Raw genomic sequence first — 22,099 nt, forward strand, 5'->3', positions numbered from 1 at the left:
CTGGGACGGAATAATCAACCTGTTACCCGCTGCCAAAGGTGGGTCTGTTTGATTAAGATTTAAATTTTCCTTCCTTGAGATGGAACACACATACAGTAAAGGGCACCCTCGTAGGCAGACAGTTATGTGTGCAAATGCCTAGATCGGGGGATGGAGCACTCCAGCTCCCCAAAGGCTCTCGCTGTTCCTTCCCCATCAGTTCCCACCCCTAGAGGTAGCCACTGGTCTGACTTCTATTGTCTTAGATTAGTTTTACCTGTTCTTGAACTTCATAGAAATGGGATTTCTGGATTTTGACTGCCAGCATTTTCATGGGTACACCTTGCCTTCTCCAGGCAGCTGGGGGACCGATGGGCATTTTAAGAGTGTAGAATGAATAAGGCAGGCTTAGTAGAGGCCTCAGTATGTCATACACTAGTAAATGTTCTCTAAAACTGAGACAGGCAGTTAATATTGACACCTGTGTTATGCCTCTCACAAAGACCTCGCCAAGGCTTTGTAAGTGGCAAGGACTAGGGAAAAGAAAAGCTTGTAGCCATCATAGGAGTTTAAGGAATCTTATGTCACTACTTTGACTAATATTATTAAGGATAATGGTTTAGAAAAAGCCCAGCCTTTTCCACATTTATAGTACCCCAGCCTTTATGCAATGAACTTGGTATATACATTGCTTCAATGAACAGATATTGTCCCCATTTTGCAGATGGGAAAATGGAAATTCAGAAAAGTTATGTAAATGTCCCAAGGTCTCACAGTAAGCAGAAGTGCCAGGATTTGAACCCATCTCTGTCAGGCTCCAGAAGCTGCGCTGTCAGCCACCATGCTATACGTAGATGAGAGGGGGGCAGGTGGTCTCCTGAAAAGAAAGGCAGCTCTGGAAACAGCCAGAGGTGGGTTCAGATCCTCCCTCTGCCTCTCACTGCCGGCTCATCAAGTAAATGACGTCTCTAAAACCCTCAAGCCAGAAAAGATCCAGGAGGGATGGCAATTCCTACCTTACTGGTTTGTTAAAAGATAAGTAATAATATTTGTAAATATTGTTTGTAAAGTGCCACCCAAGACCCTCAGCAAGGGTGGTTGTGTGCAGGCGATTCGCCGTCGTGGTAAACGGAGGCAAACTGCCCGCTGCGATGAGGGTGGCGGTACGTGGCCCCACCGCCACCCCCGTCCACATCCTTTGTCGGCGGCCTTGCCCTTTGTAGGCTTTCCGGTGGGGTCTGCCTGGGCCTGAAGCTCCCATAAGACACTTTTCAGACATGGCAGCAACTGAGCACTGAAGTCAACAGATGCATCTGAAGGACTTGAAGTCACCCGTCAATTCAGTGAAGCAACTGTTATTGATTTCTGGGCTTTCTGCTCCCCACGGGTTGTTTAAGTGAATTGATGGGGGGTTGGGTGGAATTGATTGCACCAGCCAGTCCTTTCAGTGTGATAGAGACAAAATGATAGCGTTCCCCAGAAAATGAACGAATCTGCTCGTTAAAGAGAATGTTCGAGCAAATCATTTTTTTCCTGTGACAGCAGCTTTCCTACTTGGCTCCTTCTGCACAGGGAATTAGGAAGTATTGAAGGAGGCCCTCATTGCCTGTCAATAGGCTGATAAGCTGGCCCCCTTTCCATTTTCTTACCATTCCCAGGGACTGATTAGATGCCAAAATGAATCCACCAATCTCTCTCTCCCCACACACAGACTTTTGCCAGTTCTGAGTCACTGAAACCCTTGTGTTTTATAAATCCTGCCCCCATCTCCTGAATCATACACATAAAAGCTGATTTTCAGCATTAAATGAAAATACAGGCGCTCATGCAAGTCAACAGTGTGCCAGCGCTTGGGGGTGATGATTCACACACCTATGATTTATATTTTCTTCCCCGGAGCATGTCTTTTTTGTGAATTTCAGATAGCACCACACTAGTTTTCACTGACAGTGATGAAAAAAACCAGATGTCAGGATGAGGAGTGGAAGGGTGAAGGGGGTGGGCTTGGGGGTGTAGAATGACAAGAAGTGAAAGAGAGCTGAATCCAGAGGATTCTGAAACCCTTCTTTGAGTCACTGAGCTCTTAAGCTTCCTTCAGCTGCAGGGAGGGACCAGCTAGCTGACCCCCTTTTAGGAAATAGGTTATAGCTGAATTTTTATTGACTCTCAAAAAAAATCAATCTCTCTCTCTCTCTCTGAGTCTTTGCTGCTGTCATTAAACCTATTGTGGTGCCAAGAGCTCAGGGTAATTGTAATTAGCGGCACAACTGAAATTCTCACATATAATAAAAGAGAAAAAGATCCAAAGGACCCGGGGCTCGCTCACCAGACAGCTCCATAAGTCAGCTGTCTTGGAATATGCGGTGGAAATTTTGCATTTTTATGGATTTTTATACAGCATGGATGTCTCACTCCTGGCAACTCATCTGTAATACGGCGTGAGATGAAGATTGGGTCGACACAATGCCAATTTTGAAAAATTTGATTTGCCCCTTCATATTGACATACTTTACGGTGCACAAAAGATAAGGCAGGAAATGAGCCCCCGTCATCGAAAACTAACGCGAATTGTGAATTCGAGTGTGAGGCACTGGAAAGCAGATGATTTCTCAACAGTGTTAGAAGAGCATCTCTCAAAATGGCAGCTGTAAAATGCGTGGGAACACCCAAAAATGATTTAAAAAAAAAAAAAAAAAACCTCTTAGCAAACTAGAAATAGAGAGGAAATTCCTTAACCTGATTTTTTTTAAGTATCTACTAAAATCCCACAAAGAATGATGTTTGTATTGATAATCACTAAAGGTACTCTCTCTGAAATAAGATACAGGGCATGCAAGGCTATGGCCAACACTTCTAGTCAACATTGTATTGAGGGTCCTGCCAGCATAGTAAGAAAAAGAAAAGAAAATCTGCAAGGATTGGGAACAAAGAAACAAACTGTCAGTTTTCACAGTTAATATGATTGTCCAAAAAGAAGAATCAAAAGATAATCTGTAAGTAAGTAGAATTAACAAGCAGGTTCCACACTGCCATTTAATATCAAAATCAATATGCCAATATCAGTTAGCTCCTTATATCCAACTCATTTAGCCAACAAATACTCATTTAGCACTTTCTAGGTGCCCCTGTTTCATGAATAAAACAAAGAGTCCCACCTTCTTGAACTTGCCAGACAGATCCACTTAAATAATGTAGTTGAAATAAAATGAGGAGACATGGGAAGACTGGTCAACAAAGGGGTGGCGCCTCGTCATTAGGGTTCTGATCCCTGGTAGTTCACTGCATGGTATTACTTACCAAATTGTGCACCTGCTCTGGGGTCATCAATGACCAGGTAGAGTAGAGAGAACTCAGACCAGGACAACAAGAGCCAAGTTTGGCCTTTGTCTAGCAGACAAAATGTTTTTTTTTTTAAATCACACCCCTAAAATTTAATATGTTCTCAATCATGTCAATTATTAAGAAGTCCATATTCAAATTTCCCTAAATGTCCCAATAAAAGTTCCTTATTGCTGATTTTTGAAAACTTAGGATCCCATGAATGCTCACACTTTCTTCTGTTTGTCATATTCTGTTTGTCTTGTCTCCTTTAATCTAGAACAATCCTCCCACCTGTCCTCCCCCCGTATCAGAGGCCATGGCTTCCCTCAGTTCAGCTACCCTCTAAGGGTTCTAGTAACCAGCCTTGCTTCTAGCCCCTCAGGATCCCCACTGTTTCTGAGTCCAGAATATTAGATTATTGATTGTTGGTATTCCTAAACTGTGTTCACATCTTCATAAAAAGCCCCATTATTAAACTCTCCTCAAATTACCAAAATCTTTCCTGTCTGAACCCTGACCAAGAAGAGAATGCAGATAGAGAAGAGACCCAAGGGCTGGGAGCTGGGACCAGGGACAGTCAACTTAGTAGGTTGGAAAGAAGAAATAAGCAAAGAAGACCAAGAAGGGGCAACCAGTGAGGACTGAGAAAACTCTGGAAAGTGCGGGCATCCGGTGAAGAAAGCATTCTAGGGAGAATGACCAGCTGCATCGCTGGTGCTGATAAATCACATGAGGCGAGGACTGACTGCGGCTGTGCATTGGTTGAGCATCACGGAAGTCATTGATCACCTTGGCAAGAGTGATTTCACTGGAATGCAGGTGGAATGGTTCCACGTAGAGTGGCCACAGATAGAAAATGAGAGTAGAGACTGCTGATCTCTTCCTGATGGCAATAAGTAATCACAGTTTCTGAAAAATTAGATATAAAAACCAGATATGTAAGCCATGTTTTCTTTTTTATGGAGGTACCTGGGATTGAACCCAGGACCTCGTGCATGCTAAGCATGCACTCTACCAGTGAGCTATAGCCACCCTCCAAGCCATGTTTTTAATCAGCACAGAACTATGCAAATGTAGAGACTCCCAAATAATACTGATGGTCACTATTAAGCAAGCACTAAGAGCCAGGTGCTTTGCATTTATATTGTCTTATTTCATCTTCATAATAATCCCTTGAGATTGAATTATTATTCCCATTTAACCAATTCATCCAACAGATATTTATTGAAAACATACTATGCACCAAGTACTGTTCTAGCTAAAGGGGATCATAATCAAAAGAGAAAGACACATCTGCTCTAATAAAACTCACATTCTGGTGGCAGAGTTCAAATAAGGGATTGTGACACTGAGAAGTTACTTCATTTTTCCAAGTTCAGAAAGCCAGGAAATAGAGGAGCTGAAATTAAAAAAAAATAAAAACATTATTCTTTCCAGCACATTTTTTGACTTCAAAATAGCAAACAATTAATTGACAATTAAAAAGTTTGTTTAAAAAAACAAGCATGACTTTAAACTTTCTAAATGATAAGCAGGATTGCCACAGCAAGCCTCATTCTATATTCACAAATGAAACATTCAGTTGTCCAATATTTGTCAAGGACTAAGATAAAAATCTCAAATAGCAAGTAATTCTCCTTCAGAAACCCACCAGGAGTTTGTTGCATTTGAACCCCAAAGGTAGTACAAACACATACACACACACACGCACTCTCTCTCTCTCTTTCTTCTCTCTCTCTCATACATACATGTGCTTTCACATCTGCCTCTCTGGGAGGGTGGGGGAGACACCCACCTGTGATTACATGTCTTTGGGTAAGACAGGGGAGGCAGTGGATTTCTAGAAGAAAGTATATTGAACCACCTTCTAAAGCTGAAAAGCTCTGTTTAGATATTTGTTTAGTGGCAATAGTTATAAAACCCATGACTCTAGGATTCTCCAGATCTCTCCCCGAAACAGAGCCTCAGAAGTTAGCCACTGAAGACCTGAGCCTTCCCTTCCAGCAATGGCAGGGGGCCCAGCTTGCTGGACAGGATGGAGAAATAAACAGGCTTGCCCGTGGGGACTGCAAGTCTCTTCATGACACAAAATGACAGGAAAGTGACAAATGGCCTTTAAATTCAATTTTCATGATTAGAAAAGTCTCAATGCTTCATTTGTTTATTTTTAGTCTTCTGGGTGGATATCTTTCATATAGGCATAAATGCCTGATTGGGCCCCTAATCAAGCCTCGGGGTCTGATTCCACCCAGGTATGTTGGACAATAACACACTTTTCTAACTCAATTACCAGGCTTTGGATGTACTGCACATCCTGCTGCCTTATGGCTTTTATTTTTCATCTCTGTGAGCTCTGTATACTCAGAGAGATGCTTTCAAAATCATTTATCTTCAGCTCTCCAGCTGCTGACTCTCAGTGTATGTGTCCGGCCAGAAGACTAATTTCCTATGAACAAATCAAATCTGGGTTCTAAACCTTCTGCTGGCTATACAATACAGCCATCCTGATAGAATTTCCAGAGTTTTGTATTTTCTAGAAAGGGGGAAAAGGGACCCTTTATTGTTGACCTACTATGTACCAGATGCTCTAAAAGACACCATATAAACATCAATCGCCATTTGTTATCTTTATTTCATAGAGGAGAAAACACACCTGTGGGAGGTACAGTTAGTAAGAGGCAAAGATAAGATGAGTTTAGATTATCAGTTGCTTAAATCAGATGGGCAGTTTACTGATGCCTGGTAAAGCATTACATGCCAGCAATTCCTAGTTATCCCTCAGTAACCATTCTCCTTTCTCTTGCAATTTTAGCTGAACAAATTGTTTCCCAAAGTCAAGGTTACATCTCTCAGCCTTCCTTGCAACACAGCGTGGTCATGTAACAAAGTTCTGAGGCATGAGAAGTAAATGGAAGTGATGTGAGCTTCTTCTAGGTTGCTCTATTAAAAGAAAAGGGCTTTTCTTTGGTCTATATGTCTGCCTTTATTCCAGTACCATACTGTTTTGATTGCTGTAGCTTCATAATATATTTTGAAATAGGGACGTGTGATGCCTCCAGGTTTGTTCTTTTTTCTTAGGATTGATTTGACTACTCATGGTCTTTTGTGGTTTCATATGAATTGTAGAATTCTTTTTTATTTCTGTAAAAAAAAAAAAGTCTTTGGAATTTTTACAGGGATTGCATTGACTCTGTAGATAGCTTTGGGTAGTATGGACATTTTAACAATACTAAGTTTTCCAATCCATGAATACAAGATAGCGTTCCATTTGTTGCTGTCTTTAATTTTTCACCAATGTTTTGCAGTTTTCAGTATATAATTTTTTCACCTCCTTGGTTAAGCTTATTTCTGTGGAACAGAATAGAGAGCCCATAAATAAATCCACACATATATGGTCAACTAATATTCAACAAGGGTGCCAAGAATGCACAATGGGGAAAGGATAGTCTCTTCAACAAAGAGTGTTGGAAAACCTGGATATCCACATATAACAGAATTAAGTTGGACCCATATCTTATACCATACACAAGAATCAACTTAAAGTGGTTTAAAGACTTAAATGTGAGACCTGAAACCGTAAAATTCCTAGAAGAAAACATGGGGTTGGTGGTAAGTTTTATATTATTGGTCTTGGCAATAATTTCATCGATATGATGCCAAAAGTACAGGCAACAAAAACAAAGGTAAACAAGTGGGACCACATAAAACTAAAAGGCTTTTGCACAGCAAAGGAAACAATCAGCAGAGTGAAAAGGCAGCCTACAGAATGGGAGAAAACATTTGCAAGCTATACATCACATAAGGGTTAATATCCAAAATATATAAAGAATTCATACAACTCAATATCAAAAAAAAAAAAAACCCAAGCAATTAAATTTAAAAACTTCCCATCACTAGTCCATATCTCTTTTCTGCTCTTATCCTGAATTTTGACCAGAGTCCACCCCTTAGCACCCCCAAGATTCTAGAACTCCCACAAAATGATACTCACTTGCCTTGACTTCTTAATTAAATTCCAGGTGATAGGCTGAGTAATGTGATTTCCTCCAGTTCACTGCTGGCTCCCTTGCTGAACAGCAGATAATGAAAGGGTAGTCAAAGGGACTGAAGCACCTTCACTGCTCATTGAAAAAGAGACAAAACATTTAGGAAAAATGCCTCTGATCTAAGGAGTCTATTTTACCATCTCTTTGTCCTGACCACTTCTTGGTGATGTAGTCAAAACTCCCCAGAATTCCTAGGTAGAAATGTGTGTCTTTGGGGGGAAAGTCAGGTTTCTGATGCAGCCTTTGATTTACTGAGTTCCTACACCTGGCCAAACAGCACACAGACCGCAGATCCAATCCAAAGACCACCTACAGTTTCATTCAAATGCAACGGACCCACCTCCGGAATAACATAATAAGACACACATCAGCATCCTGAAATCAAACAGCTATGTGTTGTGTCTGAAGGTGAGTTGCCTTCTCCATCACTTCTCCAAATGTTCCCTTCACAAGCTGTGAACTTCAGCCCCTAGAACTGAATTCCCATGCCTTGAATGATGCTGGGCTTTCAAAATTCCTTGCACTCTCTGCTTCCACAAGGCCAGCCATCTGTCTTGGCTGATAAATTCTGCATTCACAAGGGATACATTAAGCTTGAGGCATTCCATTTCCAGGGACATATGCTACATTCTTTCTTTGTCTTTTGTATAAATTTTCCTAGATAAATAAAGCGGACATTTAATTCTAGCTCCATCTGGAAGGTCAGGTAACTCTACCCTCACTGAGCTCACTTCTTCTCTTCATACCCAGGAAGGTCCTTGGCCCCAGAAGTCAGTGTGGCTCGGTGGGGAAAAAAAAAATGGGTTTTGGAGCCCGCACACCTGGGGTTGAATCCCAGTTCTCCAAACTAGCTGTGTGACTTTGGGCAAATTATTAATCTTTCCTGAACCTTTGTTTCACCATCTGTAAAATGGGGGTGGGGGGGAGCTGGTTAACACCAATTTGCCAAATTAGTAACAATGCATATATAATATCTCATACTTGATATTAATTCAGTAAATAGATGCTGGTATTATTTATCCTGACAAAATACAGAAGTAGTTAAAAACTTGAGACAGACCTAGTTTAGTATTCACATCAGTACTATGATTTTGGAAAACGTGTTTAACTCAGTTTGTTTCTCTGTCTAGAAAGTATTAGTGAAAACGAATGTACTTCTTGTTGAGAGAATTAGAGGTGATTTTTGTAAAACACTTAGCACTTAGAATGCGCTTAATATATGGTAACTTATTATCCTTAATGTTGCTGTTATTATTTTTATCAGGTACCTTCCCAAACACTGGCTCAGAATGCTCCTTCTCTCAGTAGAATGATCTACCAAGTCAGTTGGAAAGATGACTCCATGCCCTGGAGCCGATGTTTCCATTTTGCCCACCCTGCACCTGACCCCTGGGTGTTTCCACTTCCTGATGTTTTAATTCAGCAAGGACTTCTGTAGCCTCTCTGAAAAAAGTCTCGATTACCACACTGTCTTCAGAGTGACCAAGAAAGCTGGCAGCCATGGTGATTCTCTGTTCATGGGTGGGAGAGGGGCCCACGGGAACTTTGAGCCTGAGGCTACGGAGGCTTATAAGGCTGAAAGCCCAGAAAAAATTCAATGCTATCTACTTTTAAGGGAACCAGAAAAGTTTATTATTGTTACTCAGGCAATAAGATTGCCTGACAAATGGGTTAGCAAGAGGGTGTTCTGAGTAATAGTGAATCAAAAGAGGAATCGTGAAAGGTCCAGCCAGTGGCTCTCATACCACCTGTGAAATGTGTGACAGGTGCCTGAGACTCCCACAAGAGATGTTCATTCAGAAACACTCCCTCCAACGTCACCAGTGACCTTCTTATCACTAAATCTAAGGGACATTTTTCCATACTTGACTGAACTCTCAGCAAAATTTGACACTCGTTGGGAAAACTCTCTCCACTGGGCTTCCATGGCACCGTGCTCTCTGGTTCCTTTCTTCCTCTCTGGCCAAGTCTCTCAGTCTCCTTTGCCATCTCCTCCCACACTGCTCATCCTTTAAGTGTTGATGTTCCTTGAAGCTCACTTCTCTTCTCTTCTTACTCCACAGACTCTCTGAACACTGCAATATCTTCAATTACTATATGCATGCCAAGGGCTTCCACAGATATATCTTCAGTTTTAGTCCTGTCCTCTGAACTCCTGGCATACAGTAATTGATTCATAAATGCCCATCAAAATTAATAAATGAATAAATTATCAACATGGCCAAAATGTAGAATTGCTTTCACTTTGTACTTTTGATGAATAACTTCTTGATGACATGGAAATCATCTTTATCTCATAATCAGTGTCTCAAATTCATTCCCTTTCTGCAGCTTTATTGAGATGTAACTGACATACAAATTTGTGTAAGTTTAAGGTGTACAACGTGATGATATGATACATGTATACATTTCAAAATATTTCCCACAGTAATGTTAGCTCACACATTCTTTACCTCATAAATTACCATTTTGTTGTTGTGGTGGTGAGAATAGGAAAGCTCTACTCTCATAACAACTTTCAAAGATACAAATAATTGACTCTTTATATATTCAGTAAATCCCACACAGGTTGGAAATTTGGGATAAACTTTAATACAAAGGTTTCTCTTGGAAGATCTGTCTTCATATTGACTTGTGAATTAGTCACCTCACATGTTGTTTATCCTGCAATCTTATTGTAATTTACAGAGCAAAAGTGTTCAGTGAAGATTTATTTGTTGTGCATTTTATTTATTCCTTACTTTCCCTAGAAGAGGCCAAAACTGAAATCTAAGGTGTTTCCATTTGATATAATCTGATGTAATTCTGTATGGATTGATCCCACATAACAATATCTCTAAACTTTTACATTTTTGCTTTGGATTATTAAGTCTTTTGACTATATTCTTTGTAGAAATTTAAAATATCACAAATGATGTTTTAAATATATTTTTATTGAAGTATAGTCAGTTTACAATGTTGTGTCAATTGCTGGTGTACAACACAATGCTTCAGTCATATAGGAACATACATATATTTGTTTTGATTCACAAGTGATTTTTGTAGGAAGAGGAAAGTGTATAGTTTTGATGAGCCTAGTAACTGAAATCAAGCAATTAGAAACTGTCAAAATTGCCCAGAAATTGTATAGAAAACAATATCTACATAATCAATGTTTTTGAATGAATATTTAAATACAAAATGCATTTGTTTTATTATGTATCTTACTCTGCTCCTTAATTCATCTCATTTCTTCCAGCAATAATATTCTCTTGGTGCTTTGTAGAGAGTAATTCAGAAAAAGATATCTTTTCTTTAATAATGTTGAACTGTAAAGATCTCCCCAAGAACTACCTCCAATCCACAATCACTCCTATTGCTACATATTTTTATCTGTATTAGGAGAAGCATAATTCCAAAATAAGATATAGAAAATTTAGACTGACTGGTAAAATAGGAATGAACCCAAAGTATTTCAGATTTCTACTTTCTCCCTTTACTCTCAGTGCAGATGTTTGGACTGGCATCAGAAGGAGGAGACTGTATAGATTCCTTCTTTATTTTTTTCTAAAATAGAGACTGCCCTAGGTTAGTAGGATCAAAATTTTACAGAAATTACTGAGATGTGTAAGAAAACATAGCTTCTCTCTCTTATATAATTTGTTTATCTATCTCCTGAGCCCTAATGAATGGAGAAGTATGGGTGAAAATGAGCTTCATGAGAGACATAGGGACTTAAACCTGCCTTGGAAGTGATGTGCTCTCATCTGTTTTAAATAAGTCTCTTTCAATATTTTGATCGCCTTTGAAGTAGATCAGTTTCTTCCTATGTGTCTTTTCCAAATGACATCTTGCTGCAGTTTGCTTTTACTTGATAGGGCCAACAAAATACTTCAGCTCAGAAATGAGGTAATAGGACTCAGGAAAGAAAGAAAAATAAAATAAAAGTTCATTTCTGAAATCAAGACTGAAATAGAAGGAACACAAAGCAAATAAACACAACAAAAATGATGGATTAAGAGAAACAAGGTGAAAAAGAGGAAATATTTTTTAATTAAAAACAAATGTAGAGATAAAAAGAACTCAAGAACATGTGACACATATTGAAATGGACAAAGATGATTCTTTATATCGTTGCAGGAACCCCAAAAGAAGAAACCTAAAACAAGCAAACAGAATAAACACTTAAAAATTTAATTCAAGGAAACTTTCCTGAAATTAAGAAAAAAAGTTTTTTGAAAGTACCTATTGTAAGAGTATATCCTATAGCTGAGAATGAGGACCCAGAATGATCACCACTAAGTCATATTCTAGTAAATTAGTAGGCTTTAAAGAAAAAGGAAAAATCCTACAGTCACCTAAGCAAAGCCAGTAAGCAATACTTAAGGGAAATAAAAGTATATTGTCATTAGAATTTTGAACATCAATGCTTGCGGCAGAAGAAAGGGGAGTAACATTTTAGATACTCAAGGAAAACCGTGAAGCAATAATTACATAACCAGCTAAACTGACTTTCTAATATAAAGGCAACAGACAAACTGACATGGCAAAACTTGGGTAACATTGTTTGCATGTGCCTTTACTGCAAAATATGTGGAAAAATGAACTTCAAGTGATCAGAGAAATATCAAAATAAGGAGAGGTGAATATTAAATACACATCTACTTGTGGAACTAAATTAGGAATAAAAGGGAGAGAGAATAGCGTACATTATCTATATTTTCAGATATTGTAGACATGATACAATTGCAAAAAAAGTATAGAAGAATGGTGAGCACATACACAAAAGAAAATTAAACTGGTGATGGAAGTATTACTTAGACTGTTATGTGTATAATGCGGGAAAAAGAAAATAAGTACTTATGAAATTTTTTAATTCTATCATTCCTCAGGTCCTTGAGAAGCAAGATTCGTGGATTCTTAGTGTGGAAAAATGAGAATTAGAAGTAATATAAAATATTTTTAATACTTTTTAGATTTGAATTTGAATTAAAAATCAATATGAACTCATGTCTCACCACAAGAAAAAAATGTTTATGACTATGTATGGTGATGGATGTTAACTAGACTTACTGTGATCATTCTGCAATATATACAAGTATCAAATCTTACTGTACACCTGACACTGTTATAATGTTACATGTCAAATATGCTGCAAGAAATAAATGATCAAATAGAAACAGGTAATTTTTAAAGTCAGTATGAACTCATGTGATTATGTAGCATATAGTATACAGAGCTTCGTATTGATTCTGCCTACTAAAAGTCTAGAAAGAAGTAACACCCAGAGTATGGTCATAAATACCCTTGCTGCCAAAACAGCCTAAAATTTATTGGGGAAAATGACTGATTCCAGGTCTAGAGTAGGAAACAGAAAAGATGAGTCTGGAATACCAGATAACAAGGAAGCTCCCAAAGGCTACCTGGGTCATGTCAGAAATACTCAGAAACCAACTTGAAGAGGCTCTCAGCAGCCAAAGAGGAACAGTCTGAGATTCAAAAGGATAATTACAATTGACTAAGTCCATTATATCAATGGGTTCGTAACGGTGTTTTAAAAATCTAATTGTTCACCTTCAAAGAATGATAGGAAACCAACTTATCATTTAAAAATCAAGTAAAGGGAAAGAGAAAAATTTTCATCCTGCCTTTCTGCATGAACTGTGTCACTAAATCACTAAATCATAGGTGAGTGAAATGTCTCTTTATAAAGAGTTCTACAATAAATACATCACAAGAAAGGATAAAACAAAAATATCAACTGCTTCCAAATCTTAGTGAATTAATGGATCTAGGCATTGAGCCTCCTCAGCTGCTGACATGGCAAAAAGAAATGACCAGACAGAACACAGCACCACCCCAAAAGTACAAACTTCCACTTACAAGATGAATAATTTTCGAGGATCTAATGTACAGCATAGTGATTATAGTTAATAATACTGTATCATACACTTCAAAGTTGCTAAGAGGGTAGATCTTAAATGTTCTTAACCACAAAAAAGAAATGGTAATTATTTGATGTGATGTAGGCATTTGACCAAGGTTATGGTGCTAATCATTTTGCCATAATTAAGTGTATCAAATCAACACATTGTACACCTTAAATGTACACAGTGATGTATGTCAATTATATTTCAGCTAGCTGGGGGGAAAAGAACACAGCACCACCCATAATCCTGCTGAGAGAACTAAACATGTGTCTGATCAAGACTTTGGATCCAACCACCAATTTGCAGAAAATACAAAGGACAAAGGAACATGTTGAAGTGAGTCAATATCCAGTACTTTTCCCTTTCTAGCACTCGCTTTCCTCCCTCCCTCCAGCCCCCAGGTTAAACATGAGTCTGATCACGTTTATACATGATCTATAAAACTATAAGAGCCACAAGAGTGCAGGAAACCTGGGCATGGGGCTCCCTCAACAGTGAGACGACCCCATGTCTGCACTGATCCGCTTGCAGCTGCCAGGTGCGCCATTCCCTGGGGAAAAGTGGGCGTGGGAGGGAGTAGGTGCTTTTTCTGGTTTTGGCCTCTTGCTTACACCATCACAGCCGGTGATGAAAGGCTTCACTCTCAGTTTCATTTTGGCTTGTTGCTTTCATCAACTACTCTAAAACCTGACAGCTCAGCTCTCTAGCGCTCAGCTGATTTCCTGACAAAACACACAATCATGATAATCATGCTTTAAAGATATTTGGGGTTAATTTTAGATCCAAGATCACGCATCACTATGAAATATGTCTTCACTTAATAATAAATGCTTTCATGCTTGTTAAATCTCCTAAGAAGTCCCACTGCCGCCAGATAACTTTATTTTCTAATACAGGTTACTCTAGCCTTGATAGCTTGTCTGAAGTCCACTAGCAAGAGATATAAATCTTACTATGCACACATGGACACATATGTTAACTTGAGACTCTTCTGTTGTTTACATGTCTCATCCATTAAATTTCCCTGAGTCCCTTCCAGATACTTCTCTTCTTGTCCTTGACAGCACCCCCGGGGGTCCCATCTCACCTACCATTCAAGCTAGACCTGGAATGGAGGGGAAATACATTATCAATCTGCCTATCACCTCTTTCTTCAGGGGAAACGTCCTTCTTGCACTCAAGGTTGTTAAGGTGGAAACAATGCTGACCATACTTCAGTCACAGAGATGGACATGTGACCCAAGCGAGGCCAGTAGAGGGCTTCACTGTGGCCACAATGATGTTTCAAAGATGGGTGGAATCACAACCTTCCCAAGGGTGTTTCTGCCATGGAAATGGGGAAAGGTTCTTTTTCTTCCACAGGGATCCTGAGTCCTAAAGTCTATTAAGTTCAAATTGCTCTGAGACACCTTCCTTGACTGGAAAAAACTGTCTGCAATAGGAATGAATAAGGCAAACACTCAAAAGGAAACAGAAGAAGATACAGACTAAAAATAAAATTTTACAGAATTTATACAGAATAAAAATTGATTTCTATGGGTCCAATTGTACCCAAAGTGTACCTCAATTTTATAGTTGCATGTATCAGTTAAGTTCATTCTCCTTTGTTTTAAATCGGTGTGAGTTTAGTTTGTCACTTGCAAACACAAAAATTCTGATTAATACATACAGTACATCACAGTTGTGTGTTTAACATAATGCTTTCCTGGATAATTGTGTTAATGAGAAAAGATCTGAAATTAAAACTGTAAAGTGAAGATAACAGCATTCAATTAATTTGGTCACATATTCATTTATTCAACTGTCATTATGGAGGGTAAGATTTGAGAGGGAGGATAAGAAATTCTTTATAGCATGAAGCTCTGGTATCTGGATCGCAAAATTCTAATCCCTATAAGATGAATGTAATATGGCTCTTTCTGCTTGAGAAACGAGTGGTTTCTGACTAATTTGGAATTTGTGCCTTATTGTGTGCTCTGAATCAGTACTTCTATGATGGGAAAATATTAATTCTCATCAGAACTCATTTGAATTCTGACAATAGTTGTGATTTGTATTTGCATCTAATTACGTTTTACTAAAAGGGGCAAAATTGGACGTAGCAGAGACTGAATCCTGTTGAGTCCCAAAGAGATACAAGAGTCTACAAAAATTGGAGGAAGAGTCCAGTGAAGTCGGAAGAGAGCAGGTGATTGAGGACCATCACATTTTCACCACCTGAATGTAGCTCAAGATGTGACACTCAGGCTGGATGTCAGCATTTCTTGGCCCTGGGCTCCTAATGCATACACACACACACACACACACACACACACACACACACACACACGCTTTCAAACACAACATTCACACACATACACACCCAGGTTCTCTCTCTCTCTCCTTAAATACCTAGAAGTTACTGGCCACATTTATTATCCAAACAATTAAAAATATGATCAGTGAAGCTACAAATATGTTCGTGTGTCTGTAGGTCCTCTGTGATCCACTCCAGCCTTCAACACCTATACAACAAATGGTGTACAATTTATTAAACACATACCACCCCACCCCAAATTTTTGTTGACTGCTTTAGATATTTTATAGAAACATCTACAATATTGTTTTCCACATGCTTCTGGGGGAAAATGGTTTGATTTGAAGAAGCTCATGACTGTGCCGATTCCTCTGTTTCTTGCATTAATTAGGTTCCAATAAGTTTTTCAATAGATTTGGTTCTGGAAGCTTGCTGCCTATCAGTATTTCCTGGGGAGACTTCTTGGGAGTCCAAGTGTGGAAACCTCTGCTCTACAGCCTTCTCACCTACAGTGTGGTCTGAGGACAAGCAGCACTGGCATCACCTGGGAGCTTTTGAGCAATGCAGACTCTCCTGCTCCACTGCAGACATAATGACTCAAACTCTGCAGCAAAGATCCTTACATGATTCAATGCACAGTAGTATCTCAGAAGCATCTACAGAACATGGTCAATAGAACTCGTTCCTCTTCTCTCCATTTCTATTATTCAAAATTCCAACTTCTTCTACTTCATTAAGAATGCTATGTAGTGCACTTGAATTTGATTTGTTCTTCATCTGTACTTTGCTCCAATAAAATTTATATCCTACCTTCAACCGCAGGTAAGAATAAGGCTTTAAACTTGTAAAGACCTCTTTGATGTCTCATTTTATTTTATTTTCAGAAGCATATTCCCCACAGACCTGCACCACTAAATCATCGTGAGCTTTTTCCTCCTCTATTTCTTGACCTTTGCTTCCCATGTAGGTCTTACTTCCAAGGCTATTTCATCTTAGCTGTGACCTTGTCATTCATCTCTTGCTGCCTAAATTTTCAAAATCTTTCCTTTGACAGGCTTCCCCGGCTCTTGTCTGCCTTTCATCTTTTGGGCCAGCTTTAATTTGGGACTAGTCTAGAGACCCATTTTCTGTAGGCTCTCAGGCTAGATGCAATGACCTATTCCAACTTCAAATTTCATTTCTAGGAAATCATCTGCCAATATCCACTTTCTGTCTATTTCTACTTGACTTCAAAATGTCTTGATAAAGGTGATTCGTTAATCACCTTGACATTTTATCTTCCCACTGCTGGATGCTTGGTGTTACCCAAACCATCTTGAGGATCCTCAGTTTTTCACTTTCTATCTGGACATTTTGATGTTATATAGATGTAATAAGTGGAAAACACACAAAAACAGTGACTGGTTTGATATAATGATAGCAGTAGGGAGTAAGCCATGATAATCGGAGTGCGAGGGGTGTTATGAATGAGTTCTGACTCAGTGTCTTCACTTCCTCACTTCCAAAGACCTGCACTGCCATACCTTTTCAGTTGCCTCTCCCGTGGTCAGACCCTGACCTAAGCCAACATCAGGGATTGCCCATTCCTGATGCAATGTCAACTTCTCACTGTCTGAGCAAAAATCTTTTGTCTGTCAGACTTGTGTTTCCTCATCCAGGCTGAAATCAACTGAAAGATGAACTCAGCCTTTCAGTAGTTTTCACTGGAAATCAAATTACTTAATTACTATGCATGTCATCACATCTGAGGTTATCACTGAAGATTTTATGGAATCACACAAAAAGGTGGCGTATGGTAAAATATTAGGGTACAGTATTACTGTTCTCAAAAATCCAGACCTCCCCAAAGAGGGTTCTACCCTTCCCACTCCCAGGGCTTAACCCACAGACCCCTCTCTCTGATCTCCACTCCTCTCCTACACAAGACTTCACTCAAGTTCTCCCATCTCTTGTGCAGGGAAAGTCTGTTCTGCTCCCAGCTCCTACTCCCCAAAAGCCAGAGTATCCACTGAAATCAGTATCAGTGTTGAGTATGCTGCAGAATTTCAGGAACGTGAGACAGGAAACCATATTGGTAAGGGATGAGACCAAACAGCCAAGAATATGAAACAATGAAGGAGTTCAGAGGGAAGGGAGTTGTGAATGAGTCCTCTTGAAATCAAGGTGTGTATGCACCCTTTATACCTCATGTTGACCTAAGTTTTTGCATTACTGGTCCCCAGTGTATGCAAAGTATATGACTTCACTACAATTGAAGTATTACTGTGGTCAGATGTCCATCCATTAGGACTGACAGCATAGAGGTTAGATGCAAGGGCCCTGGAGTCCAACTGCTTCCTTACTAACTGAACAAGTTCCTTACCTCCTCCATGCCTCATCTCTAAAATGAGGATAATAAAAGTGCCTGCTCCCAAGGGTGTGGTGAGGGTTATATGACATCATCTCTGCAGAGTACTTAGCACAGAGTCAGGCCCCAAGTAAGCACTAAATGCATTTCAGTTATAGTAAGGATCAGTGTTGGTTATAAACCCTTTTTCTGAAGGACTTACATTAAAAAGCATTTTAATGGAAACAACCTAAATATCTACCTACAGATGACTGGATAAAGAAGTTATGGTGTATATATATATATATATATATATACACCATAACTTCTTTATATATATATGGAATGGAATACTACTCAGCCAACAAGAATAAAATAATACCATTTGCAGCAATATGGATGGATCTGGAGATTGTCACACTAAGTGAAGTAAGCCAGAAAGAGAAAGAAAAATGCTAGGTGAGATCATTTATATGTGAAACCTAAAAAAAAAAAATGACACAAATGAACTAATTTACAAAACAGAAACAGACTCACAGACATAGAAAACAAACTTACGGTTACTGGTGGGGGAAAAGGGGTGGGAAGGGATAAACTGGGAGTTCAAGATTTGCAGACACTGACTATTATATATAAAATAGATAAACAACCAGTTTATACTGTACAGCACAGGGAACTATATTCAATATCTTGTAGTAACCTATAATGAAAAAGAATATGAAAATGAATATATGTATATATAATATATATATATGACTGGAACATTATGCTATATACCAGAAATTGACACAGCATTGTAAACTGACTATAATTTAAAAAACAACAAAAAAACTCCCAGCATTTTATTTTGATAATTTCATGTTTGTCTTTTATTTTGACATAGCTTCCATGTGGACCAAAAGATAAAAGAAATAAAGAGACAGAGTGAGGAGGAGGTGGCAGGGATCACTAGACTTTTAAACAAAAGTGATGAAAAGGAATATAATTCCTCTGCCCTGATGAATTATTGCAGAAACAGACTCCAGAATTAAATCAATATTGTCAAGGAAAATGAAAGGTCGTCTACTTTACTCTCCTGTCTTCACTCAGGCCCACATCCAACTCATCCCTAGGAGACAAAAGTAAGCTTATTTTCAAAGAACTTCTTCGCAGAGATTTGCATTTTCTCTGAGTAACCAATTCCTTTCCTTCTGACTGTGAGACAGGAAAACGCAGGCCCTTTTATTCTGGAAATGGATGTATGTACTGAACAAATATGAGTGGTGAGAGGACATGGAGTTGACAAAGGTTCCTGTTCTTATTCACAGTCCTGTTTTCTAACTGCCCACATGATGTGCAATGAATAGGAAATAATTGCCCCAAATGCTTTATTTTCACTCAAATATTCTTGGCAAAAGTGTGCTTTGTTCCCTCAGTTTGTAAAACGAGCATAGTCACGAGGATAGTCTTGTTCATCTAAATTTGTAAAGATGATGTTAATAAGCACTAAACTACGACGGCAACTTCAAAATGAGGCAGTCAGCCATCACCCTAGGGCGGTAAGAAGATCACTCTAGCCCTGAACAGAGGCAGGGCCTCCTGGAGGACACAGAAGAAGGGCTAGAGTCAGGAAGACCAGCTCTGAGGCCCTGGGGTAATGTGGCTGAGAAACATTGAGAGCCCGGGCTAGGCAGTGCGGTGGGGATGGGCAGGGGGGAGGCTGGGGAACAATAAGGAAGTCGGGAGACAGGACATGATGACAAATTCTTTCTGGATAAATTTTTTCATTTATTATATTAGTCTTTAGTGAAAAAAGGAAACAACTTCCCATGTTTATGTCTGGCAATACATCATACATATACAGAGCTTCAGGAGAAGAAGAGAAATAATATTTCCTGAATCTCTGTTGGGTCTTTGGGCCTCCTCTCTATCTGTATCTACTCCCTGGGCGATTTCAACCAGTCTCACATCTGTAAATATATGTATACACTGAGGGCTCCGAACGTTCTATGTCCAGCTTTAACCTCCTCCCTGAACTCCAGCTTACAGACGCGGCTGCCTTCTCAAGTTCTCCACCTGCGTGCTTATCAGGGGCCTTAACATGTCCCTAAATACGGTCCTGGCCCTTCCTCCAGCCTGCTGCCTCTTCAGTCCTTTGCATCACAGCTATTGTCTTCTCCGTTCTTAAAAACTCCAGTCAAAAACCTTTCAGTCATCCTTGACTCCTCTTTCTGTTACATACCTCTCCCACTCAGTCAGAAAGTCCTACAAGGTTTACCTTCAAAATGCATCCAGTAACACTGGGCTGTCTTATTCAAACCAACCCTAACAACAAAAAATTTTGGACAAAATATATTCTTTTAAATCTAAGAGCCGACAAGACAATAGGTGATTACAAAAACTGAAGAGAAAATTGTAATTCAGGAAAAAAAAGGGGCAAAAACAAAGAGAGATCTTCACCCTGAGGACATGTGGCTGTTCCAGAACATTTTCCTGTGAATGTAAACACCATGGGATCTAACAAGAAACTCTCCCCAACAATAAGTTAGGACCTTAACGGGTCTACAGAGTAAGGCTGGTCCAGGAATGGATCAGACCTCACTTGGAATTACACTTGAACTTTTTTTCTGGGGGATCTGGTGAATCTCAAGCCTTGAACTTGATTCAAGTTGATCCCAAGCTGGTAGCATCCCCATGCCTGGCAGAAGCAATGACAAATCCTGTCTGGATGAGGTTTCCTTCACTAATTATAAGTCTCAAATTGTTCCTACTTTTTAAAAAATTGAAATATCCGGTATGCGGTCAGAAATGACGAGACACAAGGAAGCTGGAAAGAACCAACAGAAGCAGCACAGATTCACAGGCTTAGACACAGGAATTACTGAAGCGTCTTTAATCATGCCTCCTATGCTTGAATAAATAAAAGACAAACTTGAGAGCCTCTGCAGGAACAGAAAAAATATAAAAAATGATAAAGCAGACAAAATAGAATTTTATAAAAATAAAAACACAATAAAATTTAAAACTACACGGATGGGTTGAACAGCAGATTAGACATAATTGAAGAGAATGCGTGAACTGGAGGATATGTCATTAAAAAGCATAGGGGTAGCGGGCTGCAATGGCAGGGGGAGTGGGGAGGTGGGGGCAGGTGGTGCCTCTTTGCCCTGTTGTCCCCTAGCCCCACCCAGACATCAGGCAGGTCACCACCACCATGAGGATCTGGACTTTAGAGCTTGTCTTTTACTACCCATGGGAAACTGCTACAACAGTTTATACACAGCAGATATACTCAAACCCTAGGAACCCAAGTACAGCTGGGCCTGATGTGGGACAGACAAATAGATCCCCCTGCAAAGCTACACAGCCGTTGACTTCTCAGCATAAAATGGGAACTGTCTTCCATTCTGAATTCACTTATTGGTGCAGTAAGAACCAAAACATGCATGCAGTATGTAGTTGATCCTATAAAAGAAAATAATGAAACTTAAATCTACTAATACTTCATTTACAAATATGGTTTCAGTAGTTGGGAGACATATAAAAACCACATCCTCAAGACCGAGGAAAAACTATTCTGACTCACAAAGTCACAATGACTGAAAGGAGTCAGTCCCGGCAGCCACATAGAAGGACTTACGGCAGGTACAGTACCTTCAAATGCTAACAAGGGCTGAGATGCAATGGGATGAGTAATGCATCAATTAAATGCAGAGACTGAAGAGTTGACAGCTTCAGCAAGAAGGAGATAAGGACCCCCACGGCAGCTGCAGCATGTGTAGAGAAATAATCATGAAAATTGTTATTTAACATCGAGTCCCCCAGGTGTATTTAAGCTGACAATGTATTTATTTGTTATTTTAAAAATAGAACTTCATTTTAGGTAGAATTTTTTTTAATAACCTAAAGAAAGGCTATGTAACTTCTGACCAAAAGAAAGAGGTGCAGGCCTTTTACATAAAAGGGGTCATCCAAAATTAGTATCGTTTAAAATATTCAACTCATTTTGAGGTTTCCAGGACCCATGTGGAAATTTAACAATTTTTGAAAAAGTATTTTGAAATTGGTTTTAGCATATTTAATCTCCTTAAGGTAGGGTTTTAAAGCTTTTCCCACATTGACACTCTGTCTGGCCTTGGACCAACCTCATAACAAAGCAGAACCACTTCTTACATGCACACAATTGCCTTACTGTGGTTAACTTCAACAGCTTGCTTGAAGGAACTGGCTTTAAAAGGAGAAA

General features: G+C 39.3%; 1 pseudogene; it reads left to right on the forward strand.

Moving 5' to 3' along the window:
- The first annotated feature begins 21,070 nt into the window (after positions 1–21,070).
- On the forward strand, positions 21,071–21,646 carry LOC102508842 (annotated as a pseudogene).
- Positions 21,647–22,099: the final 453 nt, after the last annotated feature.

This window comes from Camelus ferus, chromosome 14 (genome assembly GCF_009834535.1).
Source record: "Camelus ferus isolate YT-003-E chromosome 14, BCGSAC_Cfer_1.0, whole genome shotgun sequence".
Lineage (NCBI taxonomy): Eukaryota > Metazoa > Chordata > Mammalia > Artiodactyla > Camelidae > Camelus > Camelus ferus.